At 42.3% G+C, this 17604-nt stretch overlaps 1 protein-coding gene across 1 annotated transcript in view; it reads left to right on the top strand.

Moving 5' to 3' along the window:
• The first annotated feature begins 14848 nt into the window (after positions 1–14848).
• The window catches only part of asb8 (ankyrin repeat and SOCS box containing 8), a 42565-nt gene continuing 39809 nt past the window's right edge, over positions 14849–17604 (top strand). The window contains exon 1 of the mRNA XM_039746728.1: positions 14849–15061. The gene's annotated coding sequence lies outside the window, so the exon portion shown is untranslated. The remainder of the gene's footprint in view (positions 15062–17604) is intronic.

Genomic DNA, 17604 nt, shown 5'->3' with positions numbered 1-17604 from the left:
AGCCTCCCTCATGTTGGTTACTGTTAATGTTGATGAGTCCACCATCAGGAGAGCACTGAACAAACAGCAGTGGTGGGCATGGCAGGGCTGCAAGGAGAAGGCCACTGCTTCATTTCCCATCTACAGTTTACACTATAACACATTTTTTGTTTCTGGCTTCCAAGAGTTATATTTCAACTGCTTATGTTTAAAGCCTATGGAGAAACGACTACATTCAGCACAAACTTTGATTTTATGACCACGGCCCAGAAAATTTCGTATTTATAGGGACAAAACAAGGGAATTTTTATCTTTTCGTTCATGCGGTCTGATAGAGAACAACACTTGCATGGTAAATAGACAAAGACAGTCAAAACCACTCAAAAGGGCTCACAAATGAGTAGGTTTTCTAGATTTGCGACTGTACTGCAAATCGCTTTCTCGAAGAAGCCCCCAAATGTAGTCCTCCATCATGTTTTCGTTATACTGTCCTTGGTAACGACGTTCAAAGTCCAGTATATCCTGATAAAAGCGCTCGCCTTGCTCCTCTTAAGTAAGCTCCATTGTTCTCCTTGAATTTGTCAAGATGAGTGTCAAGGATATGGACTTTGAGAGACATTCTGCATCCCATTTTGGCGTAATTCTTTATGAGAGTCCAAACCATAGTTTTCAGCCTTGCGATTACCCAGGAAGCTGTGAACCACTGCAACGAAACTGTTCCAAGCCGTTTTCTCTGTCCTGTTCAGCAGTTTGGCGAATTGGTAGGATCCACCATGCAGAAGTAGCAGTTGCTTGAGTGATCAGTCGGTTGCCGCCAAATTCGCGGAATAGCAAACTTCATGGCTCTCTTTTCTCCCCTGTACCAACCTTCAAGAATTTTCTTGCAATATTTGCATGTGAAATGAGGTGACCAGGGCTTGTCTTGATCCGCGACAGGCATGCCGAAGTATGCCTTGTAGGCCTCGCACATCTTACGACATGCTTTCACGGGATACTTTCTCGCTCTTGTCTTTATATATTGTCCACAGACGTAGCAAAATGCATCTGCTGGGTGCAAGCAACCTCTTGATGCCATCTAAATCAAATCAAAAAAATAACAAACCGAAATGTTGGTTCGAGTCACCTGTGCTTTTATACTTGTATGACTATTATTGGACAGTTCTAGAAAGTTCTAAAAGTTTCTTGAAAGTTCTAGATAATTCTGGAAAATTCTAGAAACTTCAGGACAATTCTAACAGTTCAAGAATATTCTAGAAGACTACTCCGTATTGAATGTGAATCGAGAATTTTCTCGAAAACAAATTTCAACATATCATTGTCCTGATCACAAAAGCAAAGTTTTTGTGGAACAGCAGCTATTTTCTATTTTTTTTTTTTTTAGGCATAACGGGTTAGGAAGACGCACTTTGTACCCAGGAACAAAATAAAAATTTGTTACATAGTGTTATTGAAGAGCATGTGGACAAAGCTATTGGATTTAATGTTTTATGGACCGACGAGACCAAAATAATTCAAATGAGAGAAGCGTTATGTTTGGAGAAAGAAAATCCATGCACTCCAGCATGAGGACCTCATCCCACCTGTGGTTAACCTGGTGGTGCTGGTATCAAACATTGTGTCTGGGTCAGGACAGCCTGCCATTGTGGACTTAAATAAAGGACACTTCAAAGCATATCCTCTTCCCGAATTGTAGCTCACTTTTTAAACAGCCGTTCAGATAAAAAGAGGACAACAGACCGATGCCTCAGTCCATCAATTACTTTACAGTATATCCTGGAAAAACAGAGTGGGATCAGGGACACAAAGTTGCTCAATGGGTTTACAGCCTGGGAAAGGAAGACATGCCAGTGGCTTATAAGCAACATCAAACACATCATTGTTTAAGGAAAAAAGGACATACTCAGATTAGAAGAGCTGGAGCAAATTCATCCATCATACTGACAGCCAGCCAGTCGGTGTATTTAACAATCACGTGTTGCAAAACCACCTCAAAGAATTTTATAATAAAAATGCCCCATTTGAAGAGCGAAACCAGAAGAGGATGGAGCAGTGACATCAGGAGAAGGGAGCCAGCCACATGTGACCGTTTTTATCTGATTGTGCTCTAAAGGATTCCAGGAAAATTGATTGTTAAGCTCTCAATTTACCAGTCGATCTACGTTCCTACCCTCACCTATGGTCATGAGCTGTGGGGTAGTGACCGAAAGAACGAGATCACGAATACAAGAGGCCGAAATGGGTTTCCTCTGCAGGGTGTCTGGGCTTTCCCTTAAAGATAGGGTGAGAAGCTTAGTCATCCGGGAACGGCTCAGAGTAGAGCCACTGCTCCTACGCATCGATAGGAGTCAGATGATGTGGCTTCTGGACGCCTCCCTGGTGAGGTGTTCCGGGCATGTCCAACCAGGAGGAGGCCCTGGGGAAGACCCAGGACACGCAGGAGGGACTATTTCTCCTGACTGGCCTGGGAACGCCTCGGGATTCCCCCGGAAGAGCTAGAAGAAGTGGCCGGGGAGAGGGAAGTCTGGGCATCTGTGCTCAAGCTGCTGCTGCCGCGACTCGATCTCGGATAAGCGGAAGAGGATGGATAGATGATTGCTAAATCAATGCTGCCCTGGGACATTCATCCATGGCATCTTTAACTTTTATATATACAGTGGTACCTCAGTATATGTCTGCTTTGGAATAAGTCCAACTTGGTATACTTCCTGTTTGGACACGAAAAAGTTTGCTTGGTATACGACCTTTGTTTGGAATACAACTCGCGTGCTACCTTTATTTACCTCTCTTGAGACAAAGCCACGACTACCCACGAGCGTCAGTGCGCCAGTTGCTAGCATTCAGTGAACAACCCGCGCTATAACTCTGTGAATTTTCACGTGTGTAGTATAGCGGGTCAAAAGCCCAGTTTTAAAATAATCACCGCGCTCGCAGCTTGGTGAGGGGGCATGGTAGTTTTGTGGTTGAAGCGGTTCTCAGGGCGATTCGCGATGTGGGCGTTTCAGGTGAGAGACCATCTGCATTCGTGATTGTTCCTGGGGCTGCTTATCTTGATAAATAGAAGCGCAAATCGGGTAGAAGGGGAGGGGGGAAAAAAAGAAAGAACGGACGGGAGAGACAGAGCATGCATGAAGTGGCTGAAGTAGGCATAGTGAAGGTCAGCTGCAAGTAGGGCGACTACCCTGTTGGGAAGTAGAGGGGCCGCCAGGTAAAAAGGCACCGGGCTTCTTCTTGGCTTTTTTTTTATTTTTTAAAAGAATGCTTCCTGCTGTATTTTAACCTTGTTGTTTTTAAGAAGACTTTTTTCTATTGTTTTTAACCTCCACGTTTCACTTCTGATTTTATGGATTATTTTTTGGAACTTTGGAGACTGCACTTTAATTTGAACACCTTGTTTTGTTGATTGTTTTAATAAAAGCACTTTGCACTTTTTCCACCATCCCCTTGCTTTGTTGTTACCAATGAGCTTAGCAGTGAGGCACATTACCGACGGTGTAGGGTTCAAGGGCTCCCCAACAGCAGATGGGAGCAAACAGCAAACCCGCATCATCACAACGTGATTTTGTGTTTTTTCACAGAAATTTGACTTAATTGTTGAAAAGTATGAAGGTGGCATGCGTATCCGGGACATGGCTGCTGCATACCGTTTGCCGAGAACGACGGTATCTACGATTGTGAAAAACAAAGACGTTATTAAAAAGTAAAGAAGTTAAATTTTCATTTATTTCATCTAATTGCTTTTGTATTTATGTATTTTAGTATTAAGCAGTGTTTAAATTATTTTATACAACCCCATCAATGTATAATATGCCAATAACAATAGGATTTTTTTTCATGGGAACGGATTAATCATTTTCCCATTATTTCTTATGGGAAAAATTTGTTTGGTATAAGTCAAAGGATCTGGAATGGATTAAGGATGTATACTGAGGTACCACTGTGTGTGTGTGTGTGTGTGTGTGTGTGTGTGTGTGTATATATATATATGTATATATATATGTATATATATATATATATATATGTATATATATATATATATATGTATATATATATATATATATATATATATATATATATATATATATATATATATATATATATATATATATATATATATATATATATATATATATATATATATATATATATATATATATATATATATATATATATATATATATATATATACATATATATATATATATATATATATATATATATATATATATATATATATATATACACACATATATATACACATATATATATATATATATATATACATATATATATATATATATATATATATATACACATATATATATATATACACATATATATATATATATATATATATATCCTATATATATCAATCCTCGACTTTCAGCGGTTTCACTCTATACTCAGATTTTAAATGTAAGCATATCTAAATATATATCACAGATTTTTCGCTGGATCGTGGATATCTGCGGACAATGGGTCTTTTAATTTATGCTACACGCTTCCTCAGTTTGTTTGCCCTGTTGATTTCATACAAGGGACGCTATTGGCGGATGGCTTAGAAGCTACCCAATCAGAGCATGTATTACATACTAACTAAAACTCCTCAATGCTATAAGATATGCATCCCGCGCGGAGCTCGATTGTTTGCTTGTCTCTGCCTCTATCTCACCCTCTCTGACATTCTCTGCGCCTGACGGAGGAGATGTGAGCAGAGGGGCTGTTTGCACAGAGGCTGTTTGCTTAGAAGATACTGACGCTCCTCTAAAAAAATGCCGAGGCAAACTTAAAAGCACACGTATTGATTTTTTGATTGTTTTGCTTTTCTTTGCGCAAGCTCTCTCTCTTTGAAATTCTCTGCTCCTGAAGAGAAGATCTATTTGCATTCTTTTAATTGTGAGAAAGAACTGTCATCTCTGTCTTGTCATGGAGCACAGTTTAAACTTTTGACTAAAGGGTGTTATTTCATGTCTAGAGGGCTCCAATAATGTTAACAGTGTGGGAGAGTTTATAAGGGCTTAAAATATATAAAAATAACTACACAAACATATGGTTTCTACTTCGTGGATTTTCATCTATCGCGGAGGGTTCTGGAACGCAACCCCCGCGATTGAGGAGGAATTACTGTAGATAGAGAGAGAGGTATATACTGTAGGTATGACATTAAACTGCATCTGGCCCTGAGAGTGGTCCTCCAACTTGCAGGGAGAAATCATAGGGATTGGTGGCAGGATTGGCACTCCAGCCACCCAAAAAAAACATTCCACGTAGCTCTGAGATGACGAAGAGATCTCCTTTCTGCTCTCCACAGGAGTAGCTCTGCTACAAAGGGTGCTCACATTATGAAGGGGATGGAGGAGCACCATCCCCAGAAGTGTTGGAGTGCCAATAGGGGGGGTTAGACCTGTTGGGTGATCAGAACTTACGTGGTGCTAAAGCATCACTTGGTGCACAGCAGCACTCGGGTCCCAATTTGAGGTTGCCCATCCACGTAGGTGTGTGGAACGTCTTGTCTCTCTGGCTTCCCGAAGCGTGGGACTGGACCGCCTGTCTGCCATTTTACCAACCAGGATCCCGAGCTGTTTCGTCGTGTAGTTGGTGTGACAATGCACTGTATGGCCGGGTTTATACTTCACGTGATGCAACAAGTGTGCCTGTGGATGCTACTGCTACGCAAGTGGTGTACCGTTGATACTTGCGCTCATACTTTACAAAAATCTAGAAGATTACAATAGATGGGCAGTGTGAGATATCATGGTGAGAAAACAACGTAAGGCTTCCCTGTGTTGTGAATTGCCTGAAACATCCATTAAATTCTGAGGACACCCAGCCACAATATCTCTGGAATGGATGGATGTTTAATGATTACATTCATCAATCCAGGGGTACGCCTATTCCTGCAAGGCAGAAACGATCTCTGGACGGGGCATCGGCGCATACCAAGGTGAACGTAAGCATACACATACACTGGCGTCATTTTAGCGTCATGAAATCCCCAAACCTGCATGTCGGGAAAAGTGCAAACTCCAGGCAGGGAATACCAGCGACGTGACTCCTTACTGTGAGACTGCGAACCGAACAGCCAAAGTAGGCAGGGTGAAGGTCAGCTGCATGTAGGGCGACCCCCCTGTTGAGATGCTCAGACGGGGAAAGCAGGGGAGCCGCAACTAAAAAGACACGGGGCTTGTGGTGTTTTTTAAAAGACTGTCGTCCTGCATTATTTTAACCTCGTTGTTTTTAGAAGATTTGTTCTACTTAATTTTCCCCTCCACAATAACACTCGTTTTTATGGACTATTTATTTAATGACTATTTTTGAATGCACTGCACTTTATTATTTGGACCTTGTTTTTCTTGTTTTAATAAAAGCACTTTGCACTTTTTCACCATCCCCTTGCTTTGTTGTTGCCTCACTGCTTATCCGCTCATCCGTAATATTACCGACGGTGACGGGTTCAAGGGCTCCCAGAGGCAAGATGGGAGTGTGGAGCGAAGCCGCGTCGTCACATGTTGTCTGTTCTGTTAATTATTTATTTTATTTCTGTTTGTTATTCATGTTAACTGTATGTTTTTCTTTTATTCTATTATTGTAAAGCACTTTGGCCACAGCATTCCGATGTTGTTTTAAATGTGCTATATTAATAAAGTTGATATTGACATTGACTGTTGTCTTGTCACCAGTGTGACAGACTCTCCCCTTAGCCAGGTAAGCCTGCTTGCTCATTATTGTTAGAGATCGGGCCCACCACAGACGTGGTGACAGGAAACGTGACAGTGACATTAAGAGTCTTGCGCATTCGTGTCTCAGCACACATCCCTGTGGAGTCTCCAGTGTTGAAGGTAAGGGATGATGAGGTTGGGTCGCCCACACAAACTACATGGGCTCTGCTTGTCTGGAAGTTAAAGATTCAGCTGCACATTGAGGTGTTCAGACGCAGGTCCCTGAGCTTGGTGACGTTTGTGGTAAAGTGAGGTCCGCGGCTCATTGCCTTTTAAAATAATCGGCGCACTCATGGCCTGGGCGTTTTATAATTGAGGTCGGGAGCTGCTAATCTCTGGAGGTCGGGAGCTGCTAATCTCTGCAGCTCTTCCACATCCCCACCTATAAAAGGAGAGAAGTGCGGGGTGGAACGAATAGGTTGAGAGGTTAAAAGGCGGCTGAAGAGCAGTCTCGGGTAGGACTATCCGCCCACCTCGAGAAGGCAAGGGCAGCACGAACAGGGGCGTCCTGTGAAGGGAGTGTAGCTTGTGGCGCTCTAGGGGCCGATTCTCACCACTGAACAATGGCGTAGAGTAGTGGAGCGGGCATGGCGGATGACCTCACCAGGGATCCAAAGTACGAGTGTGGCTGTGTGAACAAAGAAGAAAGCCGACCCTGAATGGTCTGGCTGCGCTGGAGTGAGGCAGGGCAGCCAAGACAGCGGTCAGGGGATGGAGTTTGTGGCTGCTGAGTCTCTATAGTCTGTGTTATGGTTGAGCCGGGAAGGAGGAGGAGGTGGGCTGGGATCTGATGTGTTTTTATCCCCCACTAGCAGACCACGTGGGCTTCGCTGCGGTCGCTGGAATAATTATGTATCTATATGCGACTTATAGAGCTTCTTTATATACAACATTTTTGGTTTGTCCTCCTGGAGCCAAAATATGAAAAACGAAGTAGAAAGTAACAGTAAACTGCAACACCGCCGGGAACACCGGCACACCGCGGCTACTAAACACTCAGTAGAAACACTAAAGGAAAAAAATACTATTCAGTAAGTACTGCGTCTAGTAAACGGTAAATCAGTAAAGAAGAGAGGACTAAACACTAAGGAAAAAGAACGGCGAGACCGCGTCCGCAGCGGAGCGAAATGAAGTGAATGGGAGGGGAGATGATGACGTGACTCCCCCACCCGTCTTAACTCTCAGTCTCTCGGATCCCAACTCTCCTTTATATGTATAGATTATTCACTTGTTTTTACAGTCTATTTCTGGACGTCCACTATTTATTAGGACACCGTTTTGTCTTTTGATTCTTTTTAATAAAACCACAACACTTTTTTTTAAATTTTTTACACCATCCCCTTGCTCCATGTGTGATTTGTCCCCATCTGTCAGCTCATTCGGTCATGACGGTCGATGGCGTTGGGTTCGAGAGGCTCCCAAATGTGAAGAGGGAGCATGGAGTGGACCTGCACCGCTGTGTGAAATGCAGAACTGGAGTTCCTAAACAGCATTCACAGAGAATTCCCTGGCTTGTGGGTCAAGTACTTACTGTATGGAGGATCAAGGTGATGGCTTCCTCTGTGGATTTACAGAAGTGATAAGCAAAGTACTGCTGGGTTGTATGGGAAGGATTGCCACATTTTGGTTTACTTTCACTTTGGCACATGAAATTATAGAGTGTTGATAGTCTAAACATCACAATATTAAAGTGAATTAACTGTCTGCCTTTCTACTCTGCCACCGGGAACTAAAACGTACAAGGGGGGTACACAAAAATAACCGGAGTCTGTACCTGCCACACAATCTCGCCTTAGTTGCGAATTTCGCCGCTGGGTGTAGCATACCTAAAGTCTGCCAAGTGGCATTGCTCTGTGGTGTTCAAACGCCTTTCCGTGTCGGGTTTTTCTTGGTGCTTATTTAAATGTGTTCTGCGATTTTTGTGATGGGTGAACATAAAGAACAGCGAATCTGCGTTACATTTTGTTCTCTCTTAGGGACAACAGCTGCTGAAACCGTTGTGATGCTCCATACTGCTTCTAAAGAGGAAGTTTTAAGTAAAACGCCAGTCTACGAGTGTGTTTTTCGCGTTTCAAACGAGGGGAAATGTCACTTGAAGACCAACCGAGATCTGACTGACCTTCCACAAATAGGAGTGATGAAAATCTTGAAAATGTTCGCAATGCAATTTAGGAAGATCATCGTTGGAGTATTGAAGAGATTTCTGAATTGACTTGTCTGTGTGTGTCTTGGAGTTCTTGCCACCTTCTCTAGTTGCCTGATCTTTGCTCCGTGTGACTTTTTCTTGTTCCCACGTATGAAAAACGCTCAATGGAAAGCCTTTTTTTGTACCGTGAAAAATCGCTGCAGGCCTTGGACAATGTTCCTCTTCTGCGATTCCAACAATGTTTCCACCAGTGGGAAAACCAATGGGACAAGTGCACTCATTCACATGGAGAGTAATGTTTCAGTACGTAAAAATTATTAAAACTAAAAGTTACGGCTGTTTTTGGGAAACCCCCTCGCATTAAGGTCCGCGGGAGTGGAGGGAGCTTCAATAGAATTGATACAATAGCATGAATTTGAATAAAGTGGGGCCTTGTGGGCCTAACTACTATTACAGGTCTGAGCAAAACAGAATTAGACATTGAAAAGAATCTGTGCGTTATAGAAAAGGGGTTTAGGGTTTAAAGAACACTGTCCCCAAGAATCTTTTCTCAATAAAACACGTGGTCAGTACACACATACAGGTGCCGGTCATCAAATTAGAATATCATGACAAAGTTGATTTATTTTAGTAATTCCATTCAAAAAGTGAAACTTTTATATTAGATTCATTCATTACACACAGACTGATGTATTTCAAATGTTTATTTCTTTTAATTTTGATAACTAACTGACAACTAATGAAAGTCCCAAATTCAGTACAGTGAACCCTCGTTTATCACGGTTAATCCGTTCCAGACTCTACTGTGATAAATGAATTTTCGAAGTAGGATTCTTTATTTATAAATCGAATATTTTCGCAGTTAGAGTATAGAAAACCTGTTTACGGCCTTCTAAATACGTTTTTTAACATTATTAGAGCCCTCTAGACATGAAACAACACCCTTTAGTCACCATTACGCTCGTATTACTCAATATATTAGACAAAATAAGACATATTAGACGTTACAAATATCATATTACTAGGCGCACTCACGTTTTAAGGCGACTGACTTTTATCCTCAATTTTTGTGCGCTCCATGTGTACATCAGGCATGTAAGTGTAGGGAATGAGAACATCAAAGTGTCCATTCATAACATCTTTTTTTTTTAATCCCCTCAAGTGCCTGTCCAAAGTCGTACAATGTCAGCCCGAATCTGTACCGCTAAAGACGGAGTTTCATGCACTAAATAAGCTATAGATGAGAACAAGCAAGCACCATCTCCCCTGATATTTACTACGCGGTGAGGCATTTGTACTCCATCAACATTAATTATTTCCAGAGACATAATTTTGTCTATTTTTCCAGCGCATCGCGCATAAAAGCAAGGGAACGATGAGAGCACCAGAACTCTGCTCACATCGCGTTGCTTCGTACCTCAAGTCGCAAGTAGTAAGTTTGTAATAAGCAGAATATCACTACGCTTTGCACTCTCGGGACAGAAGGACAATCCCGAACGCTTTTATATAGTAAGAAAGAAGAAGAAGATATCGCACAGTCTGGAGTAGAAAATCATCTGTTACCTGGAAAAACGAAACTACAAATCCCATCGTGCATTGCAAAATGGACGGGGCGTGTGTGAAACTCCGCGCCTGCGTAGCACTCACGGGACGGAAGGACAATCCCGACCGCTTTTTATAGTAGATTATTGTACTGTACATTTAATTGCACACAACCACTAACCTATGAAGGCACGACCTCAGTAGGAGAGTCTTCAGGTGGTGCAGTATCTTCAGCAGGTGCGTTGTGGTCTTCAGTGAAGAAGTACTAGGAGTAGGCAGTGGGTGTCTGGGTGCGCGGCTGAAGAACATCTTGATAGGCAGTTGCTGGCGCTGTCTTTTCATATGCGTGAGGAGGCTTTTGTAGGGTATTGCCATCTTTAATCCTATCCAAGAGTTTCACCTTCATCTGGATAGTAAGCATCTTCCTCCGGCGCTTAGTTTTATTGTCAGAAGGCTTAGAAAAAGCAGCACGTTTAGGAGCCATCGTAGGGCTTAGATAAAAGTTCTCAGAAAGCGCATGCGTAGTGACGTAAGCGTGTATGAGAAAAAAATCGCGATAGAGTGAAGCCACGAAAGTCGAAGCGTGATATAGCGAGGGATCACTGCATCTCGGAAAATTAGAATATTGTGAGAAGGTTCAATACTGAAGACACTTGGTGCCACACTCACTCTAATCCGCTAATGAACTCCAAGCACCTGCTAAAGCCTTTAAATGGTCTCTCAGTCGAGTTCTGTAGGCTACACAATCACGGGGAAGGACTGCTGACTTGACAGTTGTCCAAAAGACGACCATTGACACCTCACACAAGGAGGGCAAGACACAAAAGGTCATTGCTAAAGAGGCTGGCTGTTCACAGAGCTCTGTGTCCAAGCACATTAATAGAGAGGCGAAGGGAAGGACAAGATGTGGTAGAAAAAAGTGTACAAGCAAGAGGGATAACCGCACCCTGGAGAGGACTGTGAAACAAAACTGTGAGGGAGATTCACAAAGAGTGGACTGCAGCTGGAGTCAGTGCTTCAAGAACCTCCACACACAGACGTATGCAAGACATGGGTTTCAGCTGTCGCATTCCTTGTGTCAAGCCACTCATGAACAAGAGACAGCGTCAGAAGCGTCTTGACTGGACTGCTGCTGAGTGGTCCAAAGTTATGTTCTCTGATGAAAGTCAATTTTGCATTTCCTTTGGAAATCAAGGTCCCAAAGTCTGGAGGAAGAAAGAGAGGAGAGGCACAGAATCCACGTTGCTTGAGGTCCAGTGTAAAGTTTCCACAGTCAGTGATGGTTTGGGGTGCCATGTCATCTGCTGGTGTTGGTCCATTGTGTTTTCTGAGGTCCAAGGTCAACGCAGCCGTCTACCAGGAAGTTTTAAAGCACTTCATGCTTCCTGCTGCTGACGAACTTTATGGAGATGCAGATTTCATTTTCCAACAGGACCTGGCACCTGCACACAGTGCCAAAACTACCAGTACCTGGTTTAAGGACCATGGTATCCCTGTTCTTGACTTGCCTGACCTTAACCCCATAGAAAATCTATGGGGTATTGTGAAGAGGAAGATGCAATACGCCAGACCCAACAATTCAGAAGAGCTGAAGGCCACTATCAGAGCAACATGGGCTCTCGTAACACCTGAGCAGTGCCACAGACTAATCGACTCCATGCCACGCCGCATTGCTGCAGTAATCCAGGCCAAAGGAGCCCCAACTAAATATTAAGTGCTGTACATGCTCATACTTTTCATGTTCATACCTTAAAGTTGGCCAACATTTCTAAAAATCCTTTTTTTTGCATTGGTCTTAATTGATATTCTAATTTTCCGAGATACTGAATTTGGGACTTTCATTAGTTGTCAGTTATAATCCTCAAAATTAAAAGAAATAAACATCTGAAATACATCAGTCTGTGTGTAATGAATGAATCTAATATACAAGTTTCACTTTTTGAATGGAATTACTGAAATAAATTTGCCATGATATTCTAATTTGATGACCAGCACCTGTACAGTGGACCCACTAAACCTTCAGACCCCCTTCACTTTCCGCACACTGGGTTGTAGATTTATTTCGAAATGGTTACATTTGCAATTTTTTGCCTGTCAATCTACACTCCATGAACCATAATGACAGGTTATCATAGGACGGGTTAAGACAATGTCTCGAGATCGAGCTCTTTATCTCATTTGCATGTTTGCCAAAGGTTAACTTTCATTTACGTATTTGTCTGACATCCTTATCCAAGACGACTTACAACATTTATGATATAATTCAGCGTTTCTCTGCCTTTAAGTATTTGCGACCCGAGTTTTCAGAACAGTTTTAATCGCACCTCCCCTAACACTTTTTTTTTTTAAAGGAGCCCACTAATACCAATTTATTTTTTAATTAATAATATATCATAGATGCATATTTTATTATACCAACTTAACTTTTATCAACATTTATCTAACTTCATATTTATTTTTCTAGTATCAGAATGTAATTTAAATTCATTTATTTTGGTTTCAATAGATGTATTTTTCATATTTTCGATTCTTGCTTTCTTTTTTCACATCTTGGTGCCCGCCCCACAGTTTGAGAACCACTGATATAATTGGTTACATTTCTATTGGTGTACAAATGGAGCACTGGCAGGTCAAGTGACACAGTGGCAGTAGTGGGATTCGAACCCATAACCTCAGGGTTTGAAGTCCAAAGCCTTAACCACTACCTTCTCTCAAGTTGCACATTAATCTACTAACTTCCAGTGCTGCTCAAAGCCCATTTGGAGTCCTAGGTGGGGTTGACAAATATTGCTGCTCATTGTCCATAGTAGGAAATCAGTATTATTAGACTTCAATGATCTGTGTGTCCCCCTCAATGCCTGGAGCGTGCATCCCTACAATAACACAAAGGGAGCCCCTGTGCGCATATACCATAGACTTTAGATAGATAGATAGATACTTTATTAATCCCAAGGGGAAATTCACATAATCCAGCAGCAGTATACTGATACAAAGAAACAATATTAAATTAAATAGTAATAAAAATGAAAAAATTAAAATAAAATTAATGTTCGCATTTACTCCCCCGGGTGGAATTGAAGAGTCGCATTGTGTGGGGGAGGAACGATCTCCTCAGTCTGTCAGTGGAGCAGGACGGTGACAAAAGTCTGTCGCTGAAGCTACTCCTCTGTCTGGAGATGACACTGTTCAGTGGATGCAATGGATTCTTCATGATTGATTTAAGAAACACATGTCCCTTTGTGTACAGAGCTTGTACACTTTTACCTTCATAAATGGAGCCCACTTATTATCAGCTCCATCTTAATGCATGGGCACGCTGAGCAGTTGCCCAGAGCGCCCACATTTTTTTCTGATGTCTACGTGTGTTTCGGTTTTGCAGTCAAAACAGGGGCCTATGATGCTGTTAAGATGACCCTGCACATTATTATCATAATGTGACAACTGGCTGGGGGTGGTGGTGTGCCTTCCTATGTGTACATATACCTGACAATTATCATCATACTTTTATGACCCGGCCCTTGAGGCCCCCTTAACATTTGTAAATGGTGTCATTTAGATGACGGCACCTAGTGGATTCACTGTCTCTGATAACGCTGCTCTATTTGTGAAACGACGTGAGGAGACTGTCTCAGTGAAAAGGCAAATCTCGTTTAAAAGCCCACCACACAGAGACAGTGCAATAGCAACTTCAATATTAAGAAGTGGACAAGAGAAATGTTTGAAACAGCTTGGCTTTTGGCTAAACAAACGAGCGCAAAATGAACTAAATGGCCCTCTCTTGTTGGTCAAATTCCGTTTGTCCACTTATGTTGTGTGTGTGTGGTAAAATCTCGTGGGTATGGGGGCTTAATCTGGGTAAATGTCCCTCACCTTAAGCCAGCCCTGCCAGGTTGGCTGAGTTATACTCCAGAGTTAAAAATAAACTGAATCCCACTGGCCTTTATTCTGCCATTCTATCCTGAAGTTCTTGGCGCTCAGTATCTTGCGTATCTGTCTTTTGTTTTTCCACCGACAATTTTTCAAAGCAGCACGATTTTCTTTACAAATGATGTATTGGAAATACGGCACAACTCCATAAAAGGCCACCACTTGCGCGTATTTAAACTTACGTTAACAGAAGGGGCAGAGCCATCCGCTCTACTCTCCACGCATACACATAAAGGCAAATGTAATCAATGACAATATTCTAAACTAAATTATTCCTAAAAAGTGTTCTTTTTGTGCGTCGTACATTCGCCAGTATTAAAAATAAAAGTAAGTTTGTCCCGCCTTCCAACGCCCTCATTCCGCCGCCGTATGTCAGGCCTTCCGACCGGTACGTTTCTTTTATATTGACCACGCCTACTAGTCAGCGTTGTCACGCCTATTTGAGTCCGTCATTTCCTTATTAGGACCCTCCACTCGCTTCTCTCTAAGCACGTAACGTATTCGCACAATCCGACTGGCTGTTCAAAGGCTTCACTGCTTTAGCTCCGCCTACCGTACGTAATACTCCCGCCCCTAATTCAGGCAGTCTCTAGCTTGGCGTCGCCTTCTACGAAGCGTCGTCAGAAGCTCGAGTGCGTTCCTGTTTCGGTGGTCACTGGTAATGTTTTACTGATGAAGTTGTCATCTAAACTTGTTGGCAAAGGTCCCTTGTGAAAGGAGAAAAGTCTAATACGGGGAAGACTGCAGGCAGGTTGGTGAGACGTTTATAAATATTACGTCGTTGCGTACAGTGTTGTTATCGATGTTTTTGTTTTGTGGAATTGTTAGGGGCTGTGGCATGTTTTCGTTTCATTTTATTTTTTATGCTTTCCTTTGTGAAGGTGGTGCCATAAACCAAGGTAGAAAAAAAATAGGCCAAGATAGGGGTTCCCTGAATCCTCGGAGTCTCCTCGTAGTTCACGCCGCCGTGCCGTTAGACTGTGCCGGGGTTAAACGTGGTCTGTGACCGTCTTGCAATAGTAAGAGTTTTGGGGTTGTGAGCAGGATGTCCTTGCTTGTCAATTACTACATTGTTATTCAGTATATAAAGGAAGGGATTCTTTTTATTATTTGAGGTAAACAGGAGTGCGCTTTTGACAGAGATAATTTAAACGGGGCTGATAGGATCATTTCTAAGCATTTTAAAGCATAATAGATATTGCCCTTCCGTCCTCCATAGTCATATTTGCTTGTTGTTTTTACGTTTAGATGTCACTTCTTTTTTTCTAAAATGACAAAGTTCAGGAATCGGGATGCATTGCAACTGTTAGCTAATAATTTTTGAGAGTTCAGTAGCAAACAGAAGAAGTGATTTGCACAGGGCAGCTATTAGCCTTGGCAGCCTTGCGATTTGCAGTCTAACGACTTAACTACCATGCCAGCCTACCAGTCTCTTTTTTTTTTTTTTCTTACATCCATCTAACAAATCCGCCTTATCCAGAGGAGGGTTGAGAAGGAGCTGGAGCTCATCCCAACAAGGCAGGATCAATCCGTGGACAGTGTGACAGTAGGGTGAACACATACCAAGACATCGGAGGTGTATTTAGCATCGCCAGTTCAACTAACGTGCATGTGATTGGACTGCAGGAGGAAAACCAGACCGGCACAGGGAGAACACCAGGAACATGAACCCTGGTATCCTCTTCATCCATGTTTCAAGCGTAACATTTATTACTGAACCCCACATTTCATCCCTTGCTGTTTTCCTTTTCTTGTTTCCCCATTTTGAAATTTATTTTCCACAATTTGTGGTTATGTTGTTCATTTGGTTTCCCAATTGTTGACAACTATTTATTTATTTACAAACCGGATTCCAAAAAAGTTGGGACACTACAAATCGTGACTAAAAACTGAATGCAATGATGTGGAGGTGCCAACTTCTAATATTTTATTCAGAATAGAACATGAATCACGGAACAAAAGTTTAAACTGAGAAAATGTATCATTTTAAGGGAAAAATATGTTGATTCAGAATTTCATGGTGTCAACAAATCCCAAAAAAGTTGGGACAAGGCCATTGTCACCACTGTGTGGCATCTCCCCTTCTTCTTACAACACTCAACAGACGTCTGGGGACCGAGGAGACCAGTTTCTCAAGTTTAGAAATAGGAATGCTCTCCCATTCTTGTCTAATACAGGCCTCTAACTGTTCAATCGTCTTGGGCCTTCTTTGTCGCACCTTCCTCTTTATGATGCGCCAAATGTTCTCTGTAGGTGAAAGATCTGGACGGCAGACTGGCCATTTCAGTACCCGGATCCTTCTTCTACGCAGCCATGATGTTGTGATTGATGCAGAATGTGGTCTGGCATTATCTTGTTGAAAAATGCAGGGTCTTCCCTGAAAGAGATGACGTCTGGATGGGAGCATATGTTGTTCTAGAACCTGAATATATTTTTCTGCATTGATGGTGCCTTTCCAGACATGCAAGCTGCCCATGCCACACGCACTCATGCAACCCCATACCATCAGAGATGCAGGCTTCTGAACTGAGCGTTGATAACAACTTGGGTTGTCCTTGTCCTCTTTGGTCCGGATGACATGGCGTCCCAGATTTCCAAAAGAACTTTGAATCGTGACTCGTCTGACCACAGAACAGTCTTCCATTTTGCCACACTCCATTTTAAATGATCCCTGGCCCAGTGACAACGCCTGAGCTTGTGGATCTTGCTTAGAAATGGCTTCTTCTTTGCACTGTAGAGTTTCAGCTGGCAGCGGCGGATGGCACGGTGGATTGTGTTCACTGACAATGGTTTCTGGAAGTATTCCTGAGCCCATTCTGTGATTTCCTTTACAGCAGCATTCCTGTTTGTGGTGCAGTGTCGTTTAAGGGCCCGGAGATCATGGGCATCCAGTATGGTTTTACGGCCTTGACCCTTCGCGACAGAGATTGTTCCAGATTCTCTGAATCTTCGGATGATGTTATGCACAGTTGACGATGATAGATGCAAAGTCTTTGCAATTTTTCGCTGGGTAACACCTTTCTGATATTGCTCCACTATCTTTCTGCGCAACATTGTGGGAATTGGTGATCCTCTACCCATCTTGGCTTCTGAGAGACACTGCCACTCTGAGAAGCTCTTTTTATACCCAATCATGTTGCCAATTGACCGAATTAGTGTTTATTGGTCTTCCAGCTCTTCGTTATGCTCAAATTTACCTTTTCCAGCCTCTTATTGCTACTTGTCCCAACTTTTTTGGGATTTGTTGACACCGTGAAATTTTGAATCAACATATTTTTCCTTTAAAATGATACA

This window comes from Polypterus senegalus, chromosome 3 (assembly GCF_016835505.1).
Source record: "Polypterus senegalus isolate Bchr_013 chromosome 3, ASM1683550v1, whole genome shotgun sequence".
Classification (NCBI taxonomy): Eukaryota; Metazoa; Chordata; class Cladistia; order Polypteriformes; family Polypteridae; genus Polypterus; species Polypterus senegalus.
This window is presented reverse-complemented; position numbering and strand designations above follow the sequence as displayed.